Source organism: Pseudorca crassidens, chromosome 7 (assembly GCF_039906515.1).
Source record: "Pseudorca crassidens isolate mPseCra1 chromosome 7, mPseCra1.hap1, whole genome shotgun sequence".
Taxonomy (NCBI): Eukaryota; Metazoa; Chordata; class Mammalia; order Artiodactyla; family Delphinidae; genus Pseudorca; species Pseudorca crassidens.
This window is the reverse complement of record NC_090302.1, coordinates 89,720,730-89,741,074: the sequence shown is the minus strand read 5'-3', so window position 1 is coordinate 89,741,074 and position 20,345 is coordinate 89,720,730. Positions and strand designations below refer to the sequence as shown.

Genomic DNA, 20,345 nt, shown 5'->3' with positions numbered 1-20,345 from the left:
TATCTGTCCTTACTCTCCCTCACGATCTTGTTCATCCGTTAAGCAAACATAAATGAGCAGTAGTCACATTGCTTTAACATATACCAATAAGTTACAGATCTATTCTAAGCTCTAAACTGTTTCCTGAGCTTTATATTCAAATTGCCAACTTCCATTTGTTCAACTTGGCTTAGATCTCTCCCACACGTTGCATCAGCACATCCAGAATAACAAGATGTACTATCTACCCTCCAAAATTTGTTATTCCTACTGTATTCCTTATTGTAAATAACTCATGGAAATACAGAAATGCAAGATTTACCTAATTGCTGGTTTTACTGCTCAGAGAGGTTTTAAATTTTGGTTTTGTCTCTGCTTTTTATAGATGTTTATTTAAGTTTAGGCTTGAAAGGAGATGTGAGTTTATATTATGTCCCTATAGCCAGGATATTGTTTTGCTTATCCAAACTAACCTGTTTTAACACTTGTAATATTCTGACAAGAGTTCAAGAGAGTTTAGGTTAAATTTTGTAGAGGAGAAATTTTGTGCAAAGAAAATACATTTGGTATTTATGGTTTAATTTCCATTCTTAAAAACTACAGTAAGTCATTTTTTGCCGTAAGAGTGTGCATTCAAAGCTAAAAATATAATGCATGTTATTATAACACTTAGATAGTTTTGTAGAGTTGCAAAATAACCTAGGAATAGACATTTTTAGTATGTGCATTGGCAGAATCAGGTCCTCTCCTGTTCCTATACATGATGGGGATGGAAGAAAAACAAAGGAACCAGCAGCATTAACTAGTTCCACTGTGTGCCAGACGCCTAGTTCTCTGCTGGACACAGTGCTCAATAAATCCTTCAACCCAGTGATGTACCTTGTTATCCTCCAGTTTACAGAGGAAGAAAGCTGAAGTATTACAGAGGCTAAATGAGGAAACCAAAGCTTCACAGAGTTAAATGATTTGCCTGACTTGCTGAGAAATGGGAGAACTAAGAGTGACTTCAAGTTAGTCTTATTTCTTTCTTTCCACAACAGTCAAGCTAGAGTCACTTTACAGCTTGCCCCTGCAGTGCTCCTTCCCCCAGCAGAAATGGAAGGATGGGTAGAACTATATTCTGCAGCCCACATCAGCAGAAACCGACTCTCATCACCATTATGGCTCCACACACCCATAAAGCCATAGGAGTCAGACGCCTTCGAGATGAAAACCAGATTGCCTGAGTGTTTGGAGAGCAGACGTGGTAAACATCACTTCAGAGGCATCAGGGCCAGAATTCATCTTGGCCTCTTGCCTCCCAGGGAGGACTGGGTGAGTCACATCCTTCTCTGGAACTAGGTTCTTATCTTTAAAAAAGTCCCCTGTTGACAACTCAGGTGTTTCTCTCTGGCGTTCTGGATATGGCGTTCCCACTTTGGGATGAATCACCGCAGACAGAGCCTCCAGAACTGGTCTTTTCCTATAATTTTCCTCCTTCAAACCCTGAAGCCCATGCATAGCGTGAGGTTTGTGAGACGATTACACAGATGGTAGTTTTAACATTTGTTGGGAAAGGGATTCTTTTCTACTGATACACTGTCTGAAGGAGGTGGCTATAAATCAGAGTAACCACAATATTTACAAAGGTATTTAGTGGAAAAGAAGACTTTGGCAACCGGTTAAGCCATCACTCATGGGGGATAAAGTGAAGCTTGCTTGTGGTTTAATAAATCAAAACATAGTGTGTTTGTCCATGGCCTCATTTTTTCCCCATTACTGGTGGGTGATCTCATCTTTTTCATTTCCATTAGAATCTTTCAGCATCCAAGAGTAGGAAAAAATTAATGTTAACTTCATTTATTATGTTGTATTTCCATTTTTAAACAGAAATTTAATTTTAATTCTGCCAGATTCGTGAATGCAGTTTACAAACTCTTCTAAGATTTGTGGAATTTTTATGAATAGTATTCTGGAAATTACTGACTTTTTTGTGTATGTACAAAGATATCATTTTTGAATTAAGTTCTTTTCTCAATTTGCCCAGATGAAACTCTGGTCTTAAAAAGAATAAAACTAAACCCCTCTCTGCAAATTATAGCAGACTAGTAAATTTAGAAATTGCTAGAAAATGTAAAGAAGACTAAAATTATCCATGGTCATACCCTGTTCAGATAACTAATGCATAAATAATAGTATTTTAAAATACAATGCTCATCTTTATCCTACATTTCTGCCAGAGTGAAGAGTTTGAGTGTTGCCACTCACAGGCACATATGTAAATAATCTCTGCCTTGCCACAATTGGGTAATTAACAACAATTTTTTATTGTTTTAAAAACTCAAGCCTCAGAGATATGGGGACATATGTATATGTATAACTGATTCACTTTGTTATAATGCGGAGACTAACACACCATTGTAAAGCAATTATACTCCAGTAAAGATGTTAAAAAAAAAAAAAAGAACCTCAAGGCTCTACTTTCTGATAGCCTGCTCTTTTCTTCAGTCCCTAACTTCAGTAACATCTTTTCCAGGAAGCTTTCTCCCGTTCCACAGTTCAACCATTGCACGCTGGCTGTACTACTTTGCCAGCACTGATTACACCCTGCTTTGTATTATAAATAGTGGTTTCCATATGTTTTCCCCAAATGTATGTAAATTCCTTGAGGACTTACACGTATGTGTGCCGGTGATTAAGTCATTCAACAAGTTTTTTTTACTGAGTGCATCTTGAGCTCACTGCTGAAATCTATAACGATAAATAAGGTTGACAGAGTTCTTACTTACAGTCAATTAAAGTCAGTTCTTACTACTAAGGGATCAGACAAATGGCTGCCTTGGTATTAAACAGTATGATCACTTCTGTGGCTGGGTTGTGGGGTGGTATTGGAAATATGCAGGAGATACCCATCTGGAGCTGTCAGAGCAGTTTTTAGCAACATTCAGCAGAAATGATTCTTCCCCTCTTTCCAACACTCATATCTCTTGGTTTTTACAGCCCAACTCCTTTGCCTCACTTAATAATCTCCTTTGCTGATTCCTCCTCTTCATCGACTTGATCTCAGGCCTGAAACCTCTTCTCTAGCTATAATTTCTCTCCAGGTGAGTTTGATCATCTGTATTACCATCTGTATGCTGGAAGTTTCTAGCTGCTTTCTTGACATATCTGTTTCAATGTCTAGGAGTCATCTCAAACCTAAGATTAAATTTGACTATAGACATATTTAAACTGAAACTTAAAAGTTAAATAAGAGTTTGTATACAGAGGGATAAGGTAAGAGAGAATGTTCTAGCCAGAGGGGATAGTGTAGGAGAAAGGCCTGATGAAACTGGCATCTTTTGGGAAGCGAAAGTGATTGTGAGGTGTGGAGGACTGAGTGCAGGAGAGAAGCAGCCAGATCTCCACAGGCTCTAAAAGGGATGTTGGAGGTTTGGAGCTTTACCCAAAGGCCACAGGAGAGGAGCATAACCAGTGTGGCATTTTATCAATAGATGGATAACTCTGTAGTTTGGCTTACGAATTGAGTGGAAGGATCAAGTCTAGGGACAGGGCTCCATTTAAGAAATGATTACAATAATTCAAGAGAGGGAGAAGATTTCTCTATGAGGGTAGGGGGGATTTCAAGACCTAATTAGAGGATGTTTTGCCAATGTTTGCTTCTAGGAGTTTTATGGTCTCTTTTTTTTTTTTTTTTTTGGCTGTGCTGCACAGCATGTGGGACCTTAGCTCCCTGACCAGGGATCAAACCTGCACCCCCTGCATTGGAAGTGCAGAGTCCTAAACACTGGACAACCAGGGAATTCCTGGTGACATGTCTTATGTTTAAGTCTTTAAGCCATTTTGAGTTTATTCTTGTGCATGGTGTGAGGGTGTGTTATAACATCATTGATTTACACGCAGCTGTCCAACTTTCCCAGCACCACTTGTTGAAGAGACTGTCTTTTTCCCATTTTATATTCTTGCCTCCTTTGTTGAAGACTAATTGACCATAGGTGTGTGGGTTTACTTCTGGGCTCCCTATTCTGTTCCATTGATCCATGTGTCTGTTTTTGTGCCAATACCACTGTTTTGGTTATTGTAGCTTTGTAGTATTGTCTGAAGTCTAGGAGGGTTATGCCTCCAACTTTGTTCTTTTTCCTCAGGATTGCTTTGGCAATTCTGGGTCTTTTATGGTTCCATATAAATTTTAGGATTAATTGTTCTAGCTCTGTGAAAAATGTCATGGGTAATTTGATAGGGATTGCATTAAATCTATAGATTACTTTGGTTAGGATAGCCATTTTAACAATATTAAGTCTTCCAATTCAAGAGCATGGGATATCTTTCCATTTCTTTGAATCATCTTCAGTTTCCTTTATAATGTTTTATAGTTCCTCAGTATATAAGTCTTTCACCTCCTTGGTCAGGTTTATTCCTAAGTGGTTTTTTTGTTTTGTTTTGTTTTGATGTGATTTTAAAAGGGATTGGTTTATTTCTTTTTCTTGTCTGATTGCTGTGGCTAGGACTTCCAATACTATGTTGAATAGAAGTGGTGAGATTGGGCATCCTTGTCTTGTTCCAGATTGTAGTGGGAAGGCTTTTCACTGTTCACTATTTTGTTGGCTGTGGGTTGGTCATAAATAGCTTTTATTATGTTGAGATATGTTCCCTCTGTATCCACTTTGGTAAGATTTTTTATAATGAATGGATGTTGAATTTTATCAGATGCTTTTCCTGCATCGAGATGATCGTTTGTGTCTTTTTCTTTTCCTTTGTTGATATGGTGTATTGCATTGATTGATTTGCATATGTTGAACCATCCTCGTGACCCTGGGATGAGTCCAACTTGATTGTAGTGTATGACCTTTTTTATGTGTTGTTGGATTCAGTTTGCTAATATTTTGCTGGGAATTTTTGCATCTATATTCATTAGAGATATTGGCCTGTAATTTTCTTTTTGGTAGCATCTTTGGTTTTGGTATCTGGGTGATGCATTCTCTGACATAAAACATAGCAATGTTTTCTTAGGTCAGTCTCCCAAGGCAATAGAAATAAAAGCAAAAATAAACAAATGGGATTTAATCAAACTTCTAAGCTTTTGCACGGCAAAGGAAACCATAAACAAAACAAGAATTACAGGAACTAAGAGAAGAGAATTTTCAAACTCTTTCCAAAATAAGCACTTTTACACATTGTTGGTAGAAATATAAATTGATAGATTTTTTTATATAGGTCATTTTATCAGCCTTTACTCAACATTAAACCATTCTGCTTCTAAAAATGTACAAAAATATCTCAGAAGGATATTCATTGTAGTATATAAAATAGTGAAAAATTACAAATAACCTAAAAGATTATCAATAGACAATTGGTTAAGTCACAATATATTGTATATCTATACAATGGCTTGCCTTATTGCCTTAAAAATAACAAAGTAGATTTGTGTTTACTGATATGGGATATATCTTGGTACATTAAATGGCAAAATCAATCATAAGTAGTTTATATGGCAAGTGTGTTTTATTGAGAATTTGGTATATCCCAGGCAGTATTTGTAAAGAACTCCAAAAACTGATAGGGAAAAATGGGCAAGCAATTTGAACAGACTGATCCCAAAATTCAAATGACCAATAAATGCATGTACATGTTCAACTCCACTAGTCAAATGAGGGAAAATCTATTTTAAATCACCATCAGATACCATTGCACACCCACCAAAATGATTAATAGTAAAAAGACTGATAGTACCAATTGTTAGAATATGGAACAATAGCTATTCTCATATACTGCTGTTTGACGGTAAATTGGTACCAACACTTTGATATTATCTATAAAAGTTGAAGATACACATACTCCTAGGTATATATTCGAAAGAAATGTGTGCACATGTGTATACAGAAATATGCATAAAAATGTCACAGCAGTGATCAGTTTGTAATATATACATATATCAAATCATGGTACACCTTAAGCTAATACAGTCTTATATGTCAATTATATCTCGATAAAATTTGGAAAAAATAAAAGTGAAAGTCATACAATTAGAAACTGAGAGAATTCACCTCTAACAGATGTTCATGTTAGAATTAAAGGATATTCTTCAGGCAGAGGGAAAATGATCTAAGAAGGTTTGAGATGTAAGAAGCAATAGGAGCAAAGAATATGGTAAATACAGCAAACAGTGACCATATAATAAAGTCATAATAATGTCAAGGGAAGTCTTTTTTTTTTTAAGCTAGAATTCAAAAGTACAAGTGTGACTGAAATTAAAATGCTGTAAAGTCCTTTGTTCGTGAGGAGGATTGAGACATGGATTAATTTGGACTTTGATGAGTATGCATGATAAAATATCTAAGGTAACCATTTGACATATAGAAATAGAGCATGTGACATCCCAACTAATATATGGGAAAAAGCAAAATTTTTAAAAGCTAATCAAAAAGAGGCAAAGAGATAAAAAAAATTTTAAATAAAATTTAAAAAGTCATTTGTGGTGGAACTTCCAAATATGGCAGAATGAAGAGGTCACTGAATCTTCTCCATAGGAAAATAAGTGTAAAGCTGGAAAAATTGTGTAAAAAGAACTGTTTCAGGACTGAGGAGATTGACCAAAGGCAAAGAACAAATAATTCAGAGCTTGATTCTGCCTCTCTTTTAATATCTATGTTCACTCATGATGACCTAGATAGTCTTTCTGCAAAAATATCTCCCTCATCCATCCCATACTCTTTATTGTCACTAATGGAATTGAAATAACCATTTTGTTTGTAAATACATTTTGATTGCAAGTAATAGAAACTTCAAATAAGCCTAAGTACAACATGGGTGTATTGAAAGGACACTGAGAATACCCTCTTACTGAAGGGCATTAAGGATTCCCAAGGGCCTGGGACCAGGAATGAGGTCACCCTCATGGTCCAGGCAGTCCTCACGGACTCTCATCTTGCTTTCTTTTTCTGAGTTAAATCATCTCTACCATTTTCTGTATGTTCACTTCATTCTCCTCTCAGTAGGTCTTGCCTTCTGCAGGACAGCTCCCACTGTGTTGACAGGAATGTGGCCAATGGCCCATCTCAAAGAACCCAAGCCTATTTACCTTCAGTTCAAGCAACTTCCCAGATTGGTGGTATGGCCCTCAATTTCAGATTTTTCCAGAAAACCTGATTTAGCCAGCTTGGGTCATGTGTTCACCCCTAGTCCTATCAACTATGATCTCTAGGGCAAGTGCAGGTCATAAAAGCTTGGCTGGGTGTTGGTGATATAATATAGTACAGAGTTAAACATATTTAACAAAAGTATTTTCACATAGACAACCCCAGGTAAAGCTTTTGTAAGAAAGAGAAAAGTTATTAAAATTTAATATAACTTTCTTCAATCAGCATGTATTTATCTTTACTTCCTGAAAAGAACATCTTTATACTGTTGGAGTGCTCTATTGTGTAGCCTAAGGCAAGCTTTGTGCCTATTAATCTGTCAGTAAATATTTACTGATTATTTCTTTTTAGTTTGTTTCATTTATAACAATACTTATAAGTGATTATTGAGATTTTCTAAAAAATTTATTTTTGGCTGCGTTGGGTCTTTGTTGCTGCGTGCAGGCTTTCTCTAGTTGCGGCGAGCAGGGGCTACTCTTCATTGAGGTGCGTGGGTTCCTCATTGCGGTGGCTTCTCTTGTTGCTGAGCACGGCTCTAGGTGTGCAGGCTTCAGTAGTTGCAGCATGCGGGCCCTAGAGCGCAGGCTCAGTAGTTGTGTTGCACGGGCTTAGTTGCTCTGCAGCATGTGGGATCTTCACGGACCAGGGATCGAACCCGTGTCCCCTGCATTGGTAGGCTACCAGGGAAGTCCCGATTATTGAGATTTTATATAATTTTTAGCTCTTTCTCATGAGAATTGTCCTTTAATTATTATATACAATGTTCAAGGACTGTGGTTGTTTTGTTTAATTTTTTCTGAATATATACTTAAATTACTGAGAGGTTTTTTTTTCTTTTTTAGAGGTGGTTAAAAACCATTTGTTATAACACACAAAAAGCAAATTCCTCTCTGGTTGAGAGTTGTTTTGCTTTTAAACTGACAAATTTCAAGCAGGCTTTAGTGAAACAAACAATATTTTCACTATAAAATCACCAGCATGATTGCAGGAGGAGCCATGCCATCATCTATTTATGTTGGTATGCCATTTGATATCTGTAATTCAGAACAGTGAAAGTAAATTTTAACTGCTTTCATGCTGAAAATGGCTTATTTACGTCTTCGGAAGGGAGAATTAGCAATGATCAAGCACTTAGCAGTGACCATGTTTTCTGTCTACAATTCAATGACTCTTCTTAGTTCAGTTTATTTATTTATTTAATACAATTTTTAAAGGTTACTTTCCATTTACAGTTATTACAAAATATTGGCTATATTCCCTGTATTATACAGTACATCCTTGAGCCTATCTTACACCCAAAATTTGTACCGCCCACATTACCCTTCTCCCCATGCCCCCACTGGTAACCGCTCATTTGTTCTCTGTATCTGTGAGTCTGCTTCTTTTTTGTTATATTCACTAGTTTGTTGTATTTTTTAGATTCCACATATAAGTAATATCATATTTGTCTTTCTCTGTCTGACTTCTTTCACTTAGTGTAATGCCCTCCAAGTCGATCCATCGTAGTTCAGTTTCTTGAACCATCATAAACTCTATGCAAGCATTATGCTCCATATCAGATAGGAATCAAAGACTGAATCAAACCACTGTAATTAATCCTGCTTCCTCATATTTTCTCAGGGACTCTCCCTCACCACTCCACTGCCCCCCACCCCCAGTACCAACTTGGCTCATTTCATGACTGTCATCCACAGCTGGACACTAGCTGCCCTTCCCTCCCAGAATCCTCATTATGTGAGTAATAAATCTCTTCACACCCTCTTGCAATGTGTGGAACCATCAATGTTGACATCTGACCCCAAGTTTGGTGGGGGGTGTCCATCATGGTCTGTGGAATGGTCTCAACACCATACTTAGAGTATGTAGCAATGAGTGCCTGGTAGGACGTGGTAGTAGAGGGTGGACATCAGTTGTCTGGTGCCCAGCACATTCCCTTCCTTCTTCTGAAAGTGCCCCCTTCCTTTTTTTTTTTTTTTTGCGGTACGCGGGCCTCTTGATGTTGTGGTCTCTCCCATTCTGGAGCACAGGGTCTGGATGCGCAGGCTCTAGACGCGCAGGCTTACTGGCCATGGCTCACGGGCCCAGCCGCTCCGCGGCATGTGGCATCCTCCCAGACCGGGGGCACAAACCCGCATCCCCTGCATCGTCAGGCGGACTCTCAACCACTGCGCCACCAGGGAAGCCCCACCCCCTTCCTTTGAGGAAGTTTTCCCTCATAGGCTGACACACCCTTGAAAATTATTCACAGTGGAATACTACACAGTCATTAAAAAGAACACAGCAACTCTATCTTCACAGGAAAAGCTCTTCAATACACATTGTTGAGTGAAGAAAAGAAATGCAGGGCTTCCCTGGTGGTGCAGAGGTTGAGAGTCCGCCTGCCGATGCAGGGGACACGGGTTCGTGCCCTGGTCCAGGAAGATCCCACATGCCGTGGAGTGGCTGGGCCCGTGAGCCATGGTCGCTGAGCCTGCATGTCCGGAGCCTGTGCTCCACAACAGGAGAGGCCACAACAGTGAGAGGCCCACATACCACAAAAAAAAAAAAAAAAAGAAAAAAGAAATGCGAAAACAATATGGTATAGTATGATTGTATTTATTAAATTTTCTCTATTGAGGTATATTTAATTGAGGTGTAACTTTCCTATTTGCTGTGGGTCCATAGAGATCTGTAATATGAGAAGAGATCTGCAAGATACTCATCTGGGGAGAGAGGGTTGGAGACTAGAATTGGGCTTACATCAAAGAAGAGTTTAACTTAGCTTTAACCATTTAATTTTTAAAGTGAGAATGCATTTGTTAATTACTTGTATAATTAAAGAGAAATGAAAATGTGATATTTCTCACCAAAAAGAAAGCAAGAGGAGACTTAAAGAAATACGGCAGGGACTTCCCTGGTGGTCTAGTGGTTAAGACTCCACACTCCCACTGCAGGGGGCACAGGTTTGATCCCTGGTCGGGGAACTAAGATCCCTCATGCCTCATGGCACAGCCAAAAAAAAAACAAAAAAAAGAAATACGGCAGGCCGAGATGGCCATATGTACCCTCCCCTGCCATTTTAATCTTACAGAAATTCTGGATTAAGTACAACATGTTTTAAGTACATAGTCAAGCTCAAAAGAAAGAAGTAAAAATGTCCTGAGAGCCAGAAATAAGGAGAAAAATCAAAGCGAGAGCAGGAGCTGGTTTTGGCCAGCCCACAGCATCTCAGAGCAGATCTGGGCCCTGGGTCAGAGACGGAGGACAGCCTGGGCTGCATCAGATGCTGGGGTGGATCCTCCTCCCAGAGCTTGGGGCCTCAAAGACTTCCGTCAGTTGAAAAAGGAAGAGGAAAGAGTGCCAGCCACCCCAAAGAAGCTGCAGGGAACTTGGCAGGTGGAGAAACTCACCTCTTCAGATCCCTGACATAGATATATACAAGGTCTCAGTTTACCTTGCCTACGTGTGGGCTAGGTAGAAGCCCAAATCTGGAAAGGAATATAAATTGTAGATACAGGGACTCCCCCAGGCTCTGAGAGAAGCCACCCTGAAACTTCCCTGGAGGGAAATTCTCACACATACATAACTGTCACAGACAAAAATGACCCCAGATGAAGCAAGTGCACATTAAAAAACTATACATTAATTGGGACTTCCCTGGTGGTCCAGTGGTTAAGAATCCACCTTCCAATGCAAGGGATGCAGGTTCGATACCTGGTCGGGGAACTAAAATCCCACATGCTGCGGGGCAACTAAGCCCGTGCACCACAACTACTGAGCCCATGCGCTCTGGAGCCCGCGCACCACAATTAAAGAGCCCACATGCCGCAACTACAGAGCCTGCGTGCTGTGACTAGAGAGAAGCCCACGTGCCACATCAAAGAGCCTGGGTGCCGCAACAAAAGATCCTGCATGCCGCAGCTAAGACACAACGCAGCTCAAAAATAAATAAATAAATAAAATATTTTTAAAATTATACATTAATTGTATAAATCAAACTTCTGTTAAGTGAGAATTATAGAACAATCTGGACAAAAAGTACAAGGTTTAAGATATCAAAGTAATAACTAAACAAATAGATCTAATTTAAAATATAGGACAGTTTTTTACAAAAGCCTATTGGAAAAAGAAACAAATTGACTCTAAATTTTTTAAATGTGATTAGAATTTTAAAAATTTAGAAACCAGTGGATAAGTCAAACAACACGTTAAATATTACTAAAGAGAACATTAGAGGATTTATTTGAAGAAACCACCCAAAGAACAGAAAGATAATTAGATGGAAAACAAATGAGTTCAGTTAAGAAGCATGGAATTAGGTGGTTCAGTGTAATCTAATAAGAGTTCCAGACAGAGAGAATGAAATAGATGCTATATTTAAAGAGAAGAATGTTATTACCTTGTCAGATATCCTCAGTTGTTTGTCCCAGTGCAGAAAGATTTGAATGACAGGATTCTGTGTGAAAAGAGGGACTGCGTTTAAAGGAACAATTATAACTTTACTTTGTACGTGAATATATCATCTCAGAATTTATAAAGGACATTTTAAAAAGAGGAAAAAGGGAGCTGTCAAACTGTTCTACAAAGTGGCTGTGCCATTTTACATCTCACCAACAATGCCTGAGGTTTCCACTTTCCCCATTCTCACCAACACTTGCCACTCTCTGTCTTTTTTATAATAGGTACTCTAGTGGATCTGAAGTGGTTTTGTATGGTTTTAAGGTAGATTTCAAACTAAGCATCCTGCAGATCTGTTTTTCACACTGAACTATTTTACTTCAAGCTATTTATGGTAGTTCAAATTGTTGTTGAATGCCTTTCTAAACTACCTTATCTTACAAAGTCTAGTTGTAATTTAAATTGAAAATAACCATATGTTCACATTTCCTGACTCTATTAGTCTTTATCCAATCTTTGATTACAGTGTTTTTAACATGTTTAAAATAGTGTATTTTTCTGATAAACATGAACTGCACAGTATCACCATCACTGCCCACCCCACCCCCCAAAAGAAAAGGCCAATTATATTTTTTGCCTCAAGAACTTGAAGATTGGTTACTTCGGAAAAGCATGTTTGAGGTAATCACCTTCCTCTTGTAATTAATTAAATGATTTCAGACATTCATAACCATGTTTGCATAAGTCAGGGTCTTCAGGCCAGTCATTTAGGAACATCCTACCAGAACACCATCACTTTCACATACAAAGGTGTGGGCAGAAAAGCCCATATATTTGCAAGTGCTCTTGGAAGAAACAAGAGGGCCCTGCTTAAGCAAGTTCACTAACAGTGTGTCAGTGGAGGCATGCTTCAGCAAAGGGCTTTCAACTTCTCTAGTTCTGTTAGTATAACAAATTGTTAACCACTTGTTTTAAGACTTTTTTCAAGCTCAAACTTTGGTTTCGTCTCTGTATGTTTTCTTCTTTATAAGAGGCAGTAAACTACATCTGGTTAGTATTCAGTGCTTATGGCACTTGTAAATAAAGAACCCTCTTTCTGTTACAAATGTGTAAATGCTCTGCTTACAGCTTTTGATATTTAAAACAGCATGGAATATGTGTTTGTCTGAGGCTAAAGTATGACCTTTAGGAAATTAGAATCTGTCCTTTGGCTATTTTATCTTAAAAAAAAAAAAAGCTTGACTTTGTTGGCCCACATCCTCTGTTTCCATTTTCTCTTATTGCTGGGTGCATAATCCACCTTGGACAGTTGTGCAAGCCTCTGGGGTCCTGGGGCCCGAGTTCCCCTCCAGTCCATCAACATGATGTCTCTCTATTCCCAAATAAAGCTAAAGTTTGTGCAGGCCTTTTCCATTTCTTTGGTCAGCCTCAGCCTCTGGAACTTAGTATGTTTCTTCAAATATTATTTAAATGTACAAGTTAGCTGAACTTTAATAGAAGGAGATTAGGAAAGATAAGTAGAAAGCTTATAAACGTTCAAACAAATGTCTTTACAAGTAAAATTTTCATGTAACAAAAATTTCTAAGCTGCAGCTTTTGGCCCTTTTTTATTTCAAATGTGATTCAACTAATTCCAGTTGAACAAAATCATGTGACCATATTTTCAGAACAGAGAAGTGTTAAACAATTGCACTTCTGTGTAAATGACCCAAGAGTGAGTCAACAGTAAGATCTCCATATTTTCAGACAACTTTAAGCATTTCCACACATTGAAATACCCAGAGGGTGGGAATGCACTGAAAACATTATCCAGAGCACACATACGAGTAATAAAAGTTTACTGTGCATAAGGTAAGACCTTCAAGAAAAAAAAAAATCCAGAAAATACTTATCAAAAGACCTGCCCTTGGGGACTTCCCCGGTGGTCCAGTGGTTAAGACTCCGAGCTTCCACTGCAGGGGGCGCGGGCTCAATCCCTGGTCAGGGAACTAAGGTCCCACATGCTGCGCAGCAACCAAAAAAAAACAAAAAGATGTGCCCTTGGCTATTAATTGTGACCCAAGAAAAGGCATACTGACTGCTTCCCAAAACAATATTTCAGATACTTCTACATCAAGAAAGGGGGGCTTCCCTGGTGGCGCAGTGGTTGAGAGTCCGCCTGCCGATGCAGGGGACATGGGTTCATGCCCCGGTCTGGGAAGATCCCACATGCCGCGGAGCGGCTGGGCCCGTGAGCCATGGCCGCTGAGCCTGCGCGTCCGGAGCCTGTGCTCCGCAACAGGAGAGGCCACAGCAGTGAGAGGTCTGCGTACCGCAAAAAAAAAAAGAAAGAAAGGCTTGCAGATTGCTAGTCTTAACTGAGGAAGATCAGGTAAAAGAAAATAGATTTTATGTTCTTTGTCCCAAATCCTGGAACATCTGTACACAATATTTCATGCACTTATGGTCACTGCTCTTCAGGACAGACATGACAGAGTTGGAAAAGACGCAAAAGAGACAGCAAAGTAATCTTGATGGCAACAGAGCTTCCAGATGAAGAAAAGAACAAAGCATTCTCCACGCTGGATGGCAGTGGCAGAGGGGAGGCATTCGTGTATTTACTTGTTTAATGTCTGTCTTCTCCACTAGATCGTATGCTTCATGGGCTCAGGGATGCTGTCTTTTGTATTTTAACTTTTTGTTGAAATATATAGACACAGAAAAGGGCACACATCATAAATATACAGTTGGATAATTTCTTTCAAAATCATAGAACCACTGGCCAGAAGAGGAAGCAGAGCAAAGAGCAGCCCCCAGAGCCCCTGTGCTCCCTTCTGTCATTTCTTCCACACCGCCAGGGCCAGGGCCCACCTACCTGCCACAGGACTCCACAGGATGGGGTTGGCACCTGTCACTGCATACGGTGTCCATATGAGGTCCATCCATGTGGAGTATAACTGGTGATCATTCCCCTTGTTGCCATGTAGCCTTCCGTCCTGTGGGTAAGCCACAAAGCATTCACCCAGTATTCTGTTCCTGGGCCCTTCCAGGTCCTGGCAATTGTAAATAGTGCTGCTGTGTGCATGTCTTTTGGTGACACATGTACATGTTTATGTTGGGTAGAGTTGCTGAATCTTAGGGTAGATGTATGTTCAGCTTTGAGGTGTTGCCAAACAGTTTTTCAAAGTAACTGTGCCCATTTATACTCTCACCAGCAGGGTGTGAGGGTTCCAGTTGCTCAATTCAGTTTCAACACCGCTTTTGTCAGTTGTTTGTAGCCATTCAGGTGTGTGGTTTTTATTTGTACTTTCCTGATGCTCAGTGTTATTTTGTTCAGGACATACCCAGCATTTAACAAAGTGCCCGTGGTTTTTATTAGAGCTCTTTCAATGCAAGTGACAGAGGATGGGACAGAATCTTAACTCACATTGGCTTAGCAAAAAAGGAAATTTAGGGACTTCCCTGGTGGTGCAGTGGTTAAGAATCCGCCTGCCAATGCAGGGGACACAGGTTGGAGCCCTAGCCCGGGAAGATCCCACATGCCGCGGAGCAACTAAGCCTGTGCGCCACAACTACTGAGCCTGTGCTTTAGAGCCCGTGAGCCACAACTACTGGGCTGGCGTGCCACAGCCACTGAAGCCCACGTGCCTAGAGCCCGTGCTCTGCAACAAGAGAAGACACCACAACGAGAAGCCCACGCACCACAACAAAGAGTAGCCCCTACTCGCCGCAACTAGAGAAAGCCCGCATGCAGCAGCAAAGACCCAACACAGCCAAAAATAAATAAATATTTTTTTAAAAAGGGAAAGTTAGTCACTCCAGTAGTAGTAGAGGGCTGGAGTAGTTCAGACAATCAAAGAAAGGTTGCCTGCGTTTGGGGATCACACCAAGATAAGAGGATTTTCCCTGCCATTGTGAGGCCCTCATCTCTGCACGGTTCTCTGCTGGTTCTCTGGACAACACACGGGCCTCATACAACCTGGAAGAGGCTGTCTGCTGAGCAACCACTGTAGGAAAAGATTTTGTCCTCCCAGCATCTACCTGTCAGTTGGCCCAGGACACATCATATGCTGTTTGTGAGGAGCTGACAGTCTGTGATGACCTGAGCCAATCCTGTGAACAGGGACAGGTCTGTTACCAGAGGAGGGGTAATAAGAAAGCTTGCCAGGCAAAGAAAAACGGGTCTACAGTCCACAATAGCTCCACACAGTAGACACTCTGCAAATCATTCTGAGTGAATGAATTAGTCAATCCAAGTTCATCATGTGTGTAGGCCTCATGATGTATGAGAGGATGAACTTGAAATACTTTTACTTAAGAGGCCCTTTAGGGACTTCCCTGGTGGTCCAGGGGGCCCGGGTTTGACCCCTGGTCAGGAAACTAGATCCCATGTGCATGCCACAACTAAGAGTTCGCATGCCGCAACTAAGACCGGAGCAGCCTAAATAAATAAACAAACATTTAAAAAACTAATAAATAAAGAGCTCCTCTAGGAGAATAAAGCAGTTTCAGGACAAGGCAGCAAAAAAAATCCTTCTGCCCTCAATCAATTTAAGAGATATTCCATGCTGAAAATTTGAACTGTTACAGAATGCGTTTTGCCAGTTCATGGATGGTCTGTAGAGAAATGCATACATGAAAGCATTTTCCATGTTTGCTACTCTCCTGTTACCTGTTTTGAGTCTCAAGTCAAGCCCAGGATCAGCTGGCCCCTTCCTACTGCCCAGTCCTGAAGGGGATGCTTATATCATTTGTGGCCAGATGACAAGACGTGTGTTATTCTAAGACCCCAAAAACAACTATGCGTTTTCTCTTGAGTCTTTAAGGGAAAAATGGGAGCCCCTTATTAAAAACAATAATAATAATAAGCAAAATACTTACACCCATGGCAGGACATAAGGAGGTGTATAGAGTAAGAATCTAGGTGAATTTTCCTCTCTCTCTCACAAATGTCATGTGGGATCCTGGGTGGGAATCCTGAAAGAGAAAAAGGACATTAAGTAAAAACTAAGATAGCTGAATAAAGTGTAGACTTTAGTTATAAAAGTGATGTCCCAAGATTGGTTCATTAATTGTAACAAATATACCACACCAATATTAGATGTTAATGATATAGGAACTCTGTACTATCTTCCCAATTTTTCTGTCAGTCTAAAACTCTTTTTTTAAAGTTTGTTTTTAAAATAAAAATTCAGTAGAGGGTCTTGAAAGGAGCCCATGTATGAGGAGGGGGGTGTTGGTCCCTGAAGCCTATAAGCCTTATTGGTTTTAGGGTGAATTCACTCTGACCTCCCTCACTCTGATCAGCACTGAGCTGAAACCAGAGGCTGAGGCTGACCAAAGAAATGGAAAAGACCTGCACATACTTTAGCTTTATTTGGGAATAGAGAGACATCGTGTTGATGGACTGGAGGGGAACTCGGGCCCCAGGACCCCAGAGGCTTGCACAACTGTCCAAGGTGGATTATGCGCCCAGCAATAAGAGAAAATGGAAACAGAGGATGTGGGCCAACAAAGTCAAGCTTTTTTTTTTAAAGATAAAATAGCCAAAGGACAGATTCTAATTTCCTAGAATTTTCTAAATTTTCTAAATTTCCTAATTTAGTGGGTCACCTGAAATTTGTTTCGAGAAAGGCATTGGGGTCAGGAGGCCAGCTCAGCTTGGCTTCTTTACTTTGGGCTTGGGGTCATTGGAGCAGCCTTGCAAGTCTCTGAGCCTTTTTTTTTTTCTTATTTTTAAAATGGACATAATTTTATATTCCTGCCTCATAAAGTCATCCTGTGATTAAATATGTAAAGACCTGGCAAAGTTAGAAGTATTGTGCAAATAGAATAAATTATTAGCGTCCTTTGGACTATTTTACCAAGGTTTGTTTTCCCTCTCACATTTTAATTCTCATGCCTAATATTCATTTTATTTTATTTTTCTTTAAACCAGCAGGATTTGATGTAATACAAAATTTCAACCATTTATTTATTTATTTATGGCTGTGTTGGGTCTTCGTTGCTGTGCGTGGGCTTTCTCTAGTTGTGGCGAGCGGGGGCTACTCTTCGTTGCGGTGCACGGGCTTCTCATTGTGGTGGCTTCTCTTGTTGCGGAGCACGGGCTCTAGGCGAGTGGGCTTCAGTAGTTTTGGCACGCCAGCTCAGTAGTTGTGGCTCACGGGCTCTAGAGCGCAGGCTGAGTAGATGTGGCGCACAGGCTTAGTTGCTCCGTGGCATGTAGGATCTTCCCAGACCAGGGCTCAAACCCGTGTCCCCTGCATTGGCAGGCGGATTCTTAACAACTGAGCCACCAGGGAAGCCCCCAAAATTTCAACCATTTAAAATTTTATTTACATAAATTATTTGTGCCCTATTTTATTTTGTCCTGGTTGGGGGGGGGTTCCTCTTTTTCTACAGACATGAGCTGACAATGGTTCATATATTTTCTTCCCATTTTTAAAAACTGAAGGCATTTTAACATAGGACTCTAGAATACAAGTTTGGACATATATCATTAGCTCTATATATAAAATGTAATTTAAATATTATTTAAACCTTAAATTCTATACCCAAACTATTCATCAAGTATGAGGGAAAATTGAAAATATAAACATGAAAGGCCTCAAAAATGGACAATTGAAACACACTGCCTTTGTTGGGCACCCTGCTAAAACCCTTCTGAAATGACAGTAGAGAGTTTTAAAAGACATACTGCACAAGGATGAAGAATAGGCCAGAGGAAGGCAGCAGTAACATACAGGAAGCAGATAACAGTGTGTTGTTTGATGAGGACCAGAGAAAGCTGCGACCTAACCCTTGAAGGAAGTTGATTTGTTCTGTGGAAGCTCTGACAGAGGGACTATGGATAGGAGAAGAATTAGTAGAAAGTCTATATGAGAGTCAGTCCGTCCTCACCCTGACAGAAGGCCTATGTGAAAAAGCTAGGAACCTCCAGAAAGGGCCTGGACTCTGCAACCTGACTCCTCTGGAGAGAAAACTGTGGACTTCTAATAAAAATAAGCACAGGGGTGTTCGCTGGTGGCCTAGTGGTTAGGATTCCGGGCTTTTACTGCTGTGGCCGGGGTTCAGTCCCTAGCTGGGGAACTGAGATCCACAAGCCACATGGTGTGGGCCACCCCCTCCCACCCCTCAAAAAAAATAGACACAACAAGTTGCTTTCACTAGATCAGGAGCCCTTTACTGTTGGGGACTTAAGTCTTATACCACATGGAATATATGAACAAACCTGTAGGGGCTATTATGTTTCCCAACAAAAATGTTTCTGTTGCTACCATCAAAATCAGTTGCCAGCATGAATTCTGTTACAAGTTGATTGTAATCACACTTGACCTGTGTATTACAACTATATTTGAATTTAGAAATGTTAAATGGTAGAATTTTTATGAGCTCAGGTTTTGGAAACCTATTTCCTTAGGTTTGAATCAGTTTACTAGTTGTGCAATCTTGAGCAAGTATCTTAATTTTTCAAGCTTCAGTTCCATTTATTTATTTATTTGTTTAAATTTATTTATTTACTTATTTTTTTTGGCTGCGTTGGGTCTTCGTTGCTGCGCGCAGGCTTTCTCTAGTTGCAGTGAGTGGGGGCTACTCTCCGTTGCGGTGTGTGGGCTTCTCATTGCATAGTGGCTTCTCTTGTTGGGGAGCACGGGCTTTAGGCATGCAGACCTCAGTAGTTGTGGCTCGCGGGTTCTAGAGCGCAGGCTCAGTAGTTGTTTCGCACGGGCTTAGTTGCTCCGCGGCATGTGGGATCTTCCCTGACCAGGGCTTGAACCCGTGTCCCCTGCATTGGCAAGCGGATTCTTAACCACTGTGCCACCAGGGAAGTCCCCTCAGTTTCATTTAAATGGGCATTATACCAATGGTTTCATATGACTGCTGTGAACATTTGATGAGCTAATGCACGTCAAGTGCATAGGGCCTGCAAATGTTAAGAGATCGATAAATTGTGTGTGGCAGTATGGGTGTGTAATTTGTCTTTTGAAAAAGAAACTAAACACCTTAAAAACTCAAAAAGTCTGTGATTCAATGAAAAAATTTTAATTAGACCATAGTTACTTTAAATTATAATCAGTTTCAATGCTTTGGACATTACTTTGAGATTTATGAAATAATGAGAGAGTTTCAACCTTAGTAATGATAAAATTGCCAGTGAATATCTGGAATATTACTTTCATCATCTGCTTGCATTTCATTATTTTGCTTGCATAATTACATATTAAAAACTTTATGAAGAGAAAGTTGTGAAATTACCTCTAAAGAGTTTCTAGCATTGATTATGTTTATATGTGTGTGTGTGTTCAGCTTCTTAATTATCATTTCTGACTATTTTAAAAGAAACCAACTTGGCTTGCCTTTTTAATTATCAATCTAGGAGGGAACAGACTACATTTAAAAGCATACAATTGCTACCCAATTAGCTTAGAATGAAATAAACAATCTTAAAAACAGAACTACTGTTTGGACATGTATCCCCACCTGAAGTGATGCTTACTGTCTAGTAATCTTAATGGGGTTGATCTTTTAAGGGTACACTTGCCTTCAGATTGATTGCATGGTGTATGTTTCTTGGCTGTATATATGACTGATTTTGCTTGTCTAACCTTCCCCTTTCCATTCTAAACAGGGAAGTTGTAGAAGGATTATCCGTGTAAACTTTATTCCTTCCTAGGAATAGAGTGATTTTAGAGCCACAGAAGAAAGAAGGCTAGAGAATTCTGAGGGGTGGACTGAGGTGTTGGGGTGATCGCCTGCTTGTTAATATGCATGTGCAGAAGGATTCTGAAGGGGCTATGGTGTGTGCGTGTGTCACACCAACCTGTCTTACCAAGCTCTTTCCCCTGAGAGGGCCTGGATGCACTGAAGCCCCAGGAGCAATAAGCCCAGGTCTTA

The 20,345-nt window shown here is 40.0% G+C and overlaps 1 protein-coding gene and 1 long non-coding RNA gene across 2 annotated transcripts in view; one reads left to right on the top strand and one right to left on the bottom strand.

Annotated features, from left to right (window-relative positions):
- CENPP (centromere protein P) overlaps positions 1–20,345 on the top strand; it is a 223,143-nt gene that overhangs the window by 195,231 nt on the left and 7,567 nt on the right. The gene's annotated exons all lie outside the window — the stretch shown is intronic.
- Positions 11,472–16,824, bottom strand: LOC137228054 (uncharacterized). The gene is made up of 3 exons (XR_010945124.1): positions 16,332–16,824; positions 14,326–14,446; positions 11,472–11,529 (listed from the first exon to the last, which is right to left on the bottom strand). It is a non-coding gene; the product is annotated as an uncharacterized lncRNA (long non-coding RNA).